The sequence below is a fragment of the Mirounga angustirostris genome, unplaced genomic scaffold (assembly GCF_029215605.1).
Source record: "Mirounga angustirostris isolate CCGP_5_RB_7025 unplaced genomic scaffold, mMirAng1.0.hap1 SCAF_8, whole genome shotgun sequence".
In the NCBI taxonomy this organism is placed as follows: domain Eukaryota; kingdom Metazoa; phylum Chordata; class Mammalia; order Carnivora; family Phocidae; genus Mirounga; species Mirounga angustirostris.
Genome location: NW_026991716.1, coordinates 6,987,149 through 6,993,734, shown reverse-complemented (window position 1 = coordinate 6,993,734; position 6,586 = coordinate 6,987,149).

The window sequence follows — 6,586 nt, the reverse complement described above, 5'->3', positions numbered from 1 at the left end:
TAAAGAGATTCCACTGGATCTAAGAATGCATGTGCGAGAGTAGGTGTAGGTCACAAATACAGATAACTCAAGAAGTTTACCTGAAATAAAGAAGAGCTAGAGAGAATAAAAACTGAAGGTAAGTACCTGTAAAAGACCACATAAATAAAGCATATTGTAATGAGTTTTTAAAAACAAAGGTGAATATCAAGTTAAGGGAGGACTTCCAGGTGAAAGAAGGATTGTTTCTTAATGGAAAATGGAAGACTCTTAAAATGTTGCTGGGAAAGAGCAAATGAAGGAGATGGAGATAAAGATGCAGGAGAAATGCTAGAAAGGCATAGAAATCTTTAGAGGACAGAAAGAGATTGAATCCAGAGAGGGGGGCGGGAGGGGTGGGAAGCAGCTTCTGACCTGGAATAGACTTAGCTTCCTTTGTCACAAGTGGAAAAGAGAACACGGCGGGTCCCCATTAAGACTAATTTGTAAATTTGGTGGCATGAAATTAGAAAAGTACCTGTGTATTTTCTCCGTGAATTAAGAAGTGAAGAGAAAGGTGTGAGTGAGGGGAAATCGGTGATGCCACAGTTGAAGGTGCTTGTGGGTGGAATGAAGCGTCTCTGGAGAGAACTGAGAGCAAGGTGGCGAGGTAAACTGTGCTCAGTGGCCGAGACTAAAGAGCTGGACTTACTCAAGACTGGGTTTCAACAGTTGAGTGAACGAGAACGAAGATCGGGCAAGAGAGTTGCAAGGTATGTAAGTGAAGACAACAGAAAATCTAAGCAGGGTAGGGGAAGAATTAAAGACAAGGGAAATGATTGATAGCAGACGTTCACAGGAATGGTGTTCCAGCTTCCACTCAGGGCATTCGATTTCCAGGGTTTGAGGTAAGGGGAGAGCATGCTACAAGGGAGGAACCTGTGTAAATGGATGAAAGGTGACAGACACTGATTAATTTGCCAGAAGAGAAAGATAAAGCAGGAGCTGACTCAGAAACACAGCAGGAGGGAAGAAAAGCCAGGCAGCCATGGTGGTCATGGGATATGGCTGGGCCAGAGTCTAACGAAAGAGTTAATTCAGTGATCATGGTCTGTCCACTGTTGGTGTCCCTCTGTTACGGGTTGAACTGTGTCCTCCAAAAAGATACACTGAAGACCTAATCCCTGGTTCCTGTCAGTGTGTCCTTGTTTGGAAATAGGGTCTTTGCAGACATAATGAAGTCAAGAAGAGGTCATCTGGGTGGGCCCTTTGCCAATATGACTGGTGTCTTTATAAAAAGAGAAGAGACCACGTTCTGCATGGAGCACTGGGTATTCTACGCAAACAATGAATCATGAAACACTGCATCAAAAACTAATATCATGTATGGTGATTAACATAACATAATAAAAATGTTTTTTTTTTTAAAGAGAGAAGAGACATAGATAAAGACACACAGGGAGAACACGACGTGGCAATGGAGGCAGAGACTGGAGTCTCTGGTGGAGCGACACCAGAAGCGAAGAGAAAGGCACAGAACAGATTCTCCTAGAGCCTTCAGACAGAGTATGGCCTTGCTGACACATTGATTATAGATTTCCAGCATCCAGAACCATGAGAGAGAACAGATTTCTGTGGTCTAATCTGTTTGTGGTATTTTGTTACAGCAGCTCTAGGCAACGAATACACCCTTCACGCTTATACATGACTTAGCCTGGGTCTTGGGGGTATATTCCTTAATGTCCCAGGACACCAAGAGATGTCAGCCTGTGGTTGACAGGTCCTGGCGCAATCCTTCATCTCTAAGCAGAAACTGGACATTTCTCATCCTCATTAAGTGTCATTTTCAACTCTCATCCAGCGATACGGTAATTCAGTGTACTGTGATTACCAAGCAAAGATGTCCAAAAGTTAAGTTCATCCAAAAGGAAGAGAAGAAAGAAAGAAAGAAAAGAAAGAAAGAAAGAGGGGGCGCCTGGGTGGCTCAGTCGGTTAAGCGACTGCCTTCGGCTCAGGTCATGATCCTGGAGTCCCGGGATCGAGTCCCACATCGGGCTCCCTGCTCGGCGGGGAGTCTGCTTCTCCCTCTGACCCTCCCCACTCTCATGTGCTCTCTCTCATTCTCTCTCTCTCAAATAAAAATAAATAAAATCTTTAAAAAAAAAAAAAAGAAAGAAAGAAAGAAAAGAAAAGAAAAGAAAAAAAGTCAAACTGCCTTGTATGTAAATTTATAAGTGTTAGGGTATTTTAGACTAGAGTCAATCATAGTGCCAGAATATCTGGTGCTTACTCTATTTTTACTGTCGAAAAGAAGCCCAGTGCACTTTTTTGGTGACAGTACGTGCCCATTTTGTGTCCTAGAACATTTTTTGTTCACGGCAATGTTGACACACAATGATTTAATGTTCTAATCTCTACTGACTGATTTGGCACAAACAATGCATTTATGCGCCGATGAATAAGAGACATATATGTGACACCTTTCTCCCTCCCTCTCTCTTTCTCACACACACACACCAGAAAATGTAACACCGTTTTCACATGAACAAACATTGAGAACAGTAGTTTAATCCATGAATTAATGAGTGTCTCACAGATGTTCTCAAAAGTCTCAAAGCTGCAGTACTTTTATTAGCCAAAGACTTGATGACAATTAGAGATTTTCTATGACCTTCAGATTGTGTTAGGTTGTCTGCTTTACACAAATTATTTAAAACTTAAAATAACACACAGTTTATATAAATCAGGGAGGCAAACACAACCACCCTCAGGAGTTGGGCAGGTAATAAAAATAACTAGAGTTGGCCAGATTGTATTCTTGGGACGTACTTTGTTTACACATTAAACACGCAGCTTCATTTCCACTAGGAAATGTGTTTTCTCCCACTTTTCTTAAAACACAAGGCCCTGGGTGCCTGGGTGGCTCAGTTGGTTGACTGCCTTTGGCTCAGGACATGATCCCGGGGTCCTGGGATTGAGCCCCGCATTGGGCTCCCTGCTCAGTGGGGAGTCTGCTTCTCCCTCTGACCCTACCCCCTCTTGCACTCTCTCTCTCACTCTCTCTCTCAAATAAATAAATAAAATCTTTAAAAAAAAAAACACAAGGCCCCCTCAGTCTACCTTTCATTTGCTCATCTTCGTAGAAGCTGAGCTTTAAAACAATTTGACCATTCTGTGACTTGTGAAAAGAGAAGCAACAGGGCAAGCAGCAGGCTGAAGGACAGGAGAGCTTAGACCCCAGCGCCGACGAGAACACAGTGTGGGTGGTGGGGGTGCAGGCTTCGTGTAAGGGGGACCAGGCCTTCCTTGGCTACAACTGGTTGTACCCAAGTAGGAATGTGTGTCCCCAGTTACTGGGCAGCCTGGTTTTAGAAGGGATTTTATACAAAATCTCCAGATTCTAAATGTTAGAAAATAATTTCATTTTTTTGTACACACACGATGGCCAAAACAGTCTGAGGCCAAGCAAAACATGTCTGAGAGCAGATTTAGCCAACAGGCTGCTCATTTACAACCTTTACTAAATGTTGCATGGGGTTTTGTGTGTGTGTGGTAAAATATACATCATATAAAATTTGCCAGTTTAACTACTTTTTCAGTGTATAACTGAGTGGCATGAAGTACATTCCCAGTGTTATGCAACTATCACCATCATCCATTTCTCGAACATTTTTGTCATCCCAAGCAGAAATTCAGTACTCATTAACTTGTTGTGCCTTTTTATTATCAACTTTAAAATGAAAAGAGAGCCTTAAGAGGAAAATGACCCAAACAGTTACCAAATTTGTTGGTTTTTTTTTTTTAAAAAAAAAAACAAAAACTAAAAAACACTTCACACTTCAGTGTTAGGCTAAGTGCCCACCTTCTTCCAAGAACCATCCAGGAGTAAAGCCTCTGCCAGCTATCCTTTACCAGCTGCAAAACCTCTCCAGAAATCCTTTATCTTGTCAACTCTCAGCCCCAACCTGCTTACTTCACCCATACCCCATGTGACCCAACTCTGGACTTCATTATGCCCTTGGAAATGCTGCTCTGTGCTCAACCAACTTTCCTGTGCCCTTCACCTCTGCTCTCCAAACTCTTCCCCCCTCTCTGCCTCAGTGAAACCCAAGGGCTATCTGAGGACATCATCTCCTCCCCTACCCCAGCTTCTTAAGCAGAAACTGCTTACTCTCACCTCAGGTTTGGTAGTTGGGTCAATGTTTGCCTACTTGCAGGCATTGAACCTGCTTCCTCTTGTAAATATCCTCTTTCCTTTGAGACTCATACCATTCAGCTGAATCACACTTCCCTCCTCATCACTGTCATCCGCTGTCACTTCTCTTCATTCACTTGAGATTTCAACACCTGACTTCCAATCTTCCAGTCCACCTTAACTCCTCTCATCATATTAGACAACATCAATGTATATTGGATGACCCATCCAAAATGCTGAGCTGCTAGTTCACTAAACTCTCTACCTCAGCAACTTATAAAATCAGAAATCAGACATCCCATTCTTTAATAAAACTATTTTACTTTCAACTTATTCAATCCATCACCCTGCTCTTCCGCCATCTTTCATCTCATTAAGACTCCCAGTCCACAGTCGCTTGGCTTTCTCTTTGCCCATCAGCCCCACTTGCCTTTACTTCTTTATGTACATAGATATTTACAGTCACTCTCAGTATGATAAGTCCTTTGCAAACACTGTAACAATTGCCATGCTTCTCTCTCCCCTGTCAAACACACCAACCCCACCCGAGATGAACCCAACCATCTATCCGTTCTCACACAAACTGGAGAAAACACAACTGAACTGATTGGTATAGATGAAAAGTCAATGTCTCCAACCTAAACACTGCTTGGCAACCTAATTATGTAGCTCTAGTAAAGTCAGTTGATCACCCCCTAAATGATTATTTTGTACTTTCCTAATCCCAAATCTTTTTCTGCCTCATCTCCCCAAAAGAGTCCATCACTACATTCTATCAATTTTACCCCCCAAATATATCACAAACCATTCACTTCTCTCCTTCTCTCCTCCTACCCAAACCATCATCATCATCATCTCTAGACTGGGTCACCACAGTGCACCATCTTAGTGCCCTCTCCATGAATTCTTCACATTCTAGAGTGATGTTTTTAAAATGTTAATGAGGTTGGGCGCCTGGCTGGCTTAGTTGGTGGAGCATGTGCCTCTTGATCTCAGGGATGTAAGTTCTAGCCCCACGTTGGGTGTAGAGATTACTTAAAAATTTTAAAAATCTTAAAAAAAATTGTTAATCAGGCCATGCCATTCACTTACTTAAAACGACTTCCCACTGCATTTTGAATAAAATCTAAACTCCTTCATATAACCCAGTACCTTGTGTGGTCTGGACCCTACCCACCACTTCATTTTCATCTCTGCCACTTGTTTTCTTGCTCATTGCATGCTAGGCATACCAGTTTCATGGACTAAGCTCTCCTTTCTCCAGCCTTGGCACCATCTATTGCCTCTGCATGATGTGCTTTTCCTAGCTCCCCCATATTCCTCACTATTCATGTAGATGAATTCTGTTCATTCTTTAGGCCTCACGTTGGATGACCCCATCCAATGCTTGGTCAACTCCATCTTTAAATTATGCCCCTTCTATTCCTTCTAACTTGCCAATTTCTTTTTCTTTACAACACCTACATAGTTACTTATTTCTTTGTGTATTTGCTTGTTTCTGACTCTCATGAGACAGTTCCTTGAGGGCCAGGAACCATATATAGTTTGATTTTCACTCTATCCTAGCTCCTGCCACAGTACATACTGTATAATGAGGGTCCCAGAAGTATTTGTCAAACTAATGCTGAGTGAAAATTCATTCCTGATTCAGTAGGAAGGACGGGAGAATGTATAGGAAAGAGAGATAGGTGGGAGAGATATTTTACAATTATTTTGGTATGATTACTTGGCACCTCTTTTCATCTTTACCAAAACAAACAAACACCTTACTTTCAGTACTTCAAAAACTATCCTACTGGAGCTCCTGGCTGGCTCAGTCAGTGGAGTGTGTGACTCTTGATCTCCGGGTTGTGAGTTCGAGCCCCACGTTGGGTGTAGAGATTACTTAAAAAAATTTTTTTTTAAATCTTAAAAAAACCCAGTCACACTATATTTGGGCTATAAGAGAGTTTACTACAATAATCTCATATTACAGATGGAAGGGTTTGTATTTTGTGACTTATTTTAACTGTGGGGTGATATATTTGCTAATGTTTTAAAGCAGGAGTTGGTAAACTATTTCTTGTAAATCAAGTTTATTAGAACACCGTGGTCATTTATTTGTATATTGTCTATATCTACTTTTGCACAGCAGATTTATATAGTTATAACAGAGAAAATGGCCTGAAAGCCTAAAATATTTGCTATCTGGCCCTTTACAGATAATGTTAGCTGACTCCTGCTTTAAAGGATTGAAGAGTAAGGTTCCTTTAAATCTCTTTGTCTTTCTCAGAATTGTTATCTTCCCATTAAGTTATACACACACTAAAGGCATACACAGCGTGATCTTTAGTGTACTTCTTGATAAAATTCTGTATATGTATATACCCATGCAAGCATTACTTAAAGATATTGAATATTTCAAGTATTCTGGAAGGTTCCCTCATGCCCATT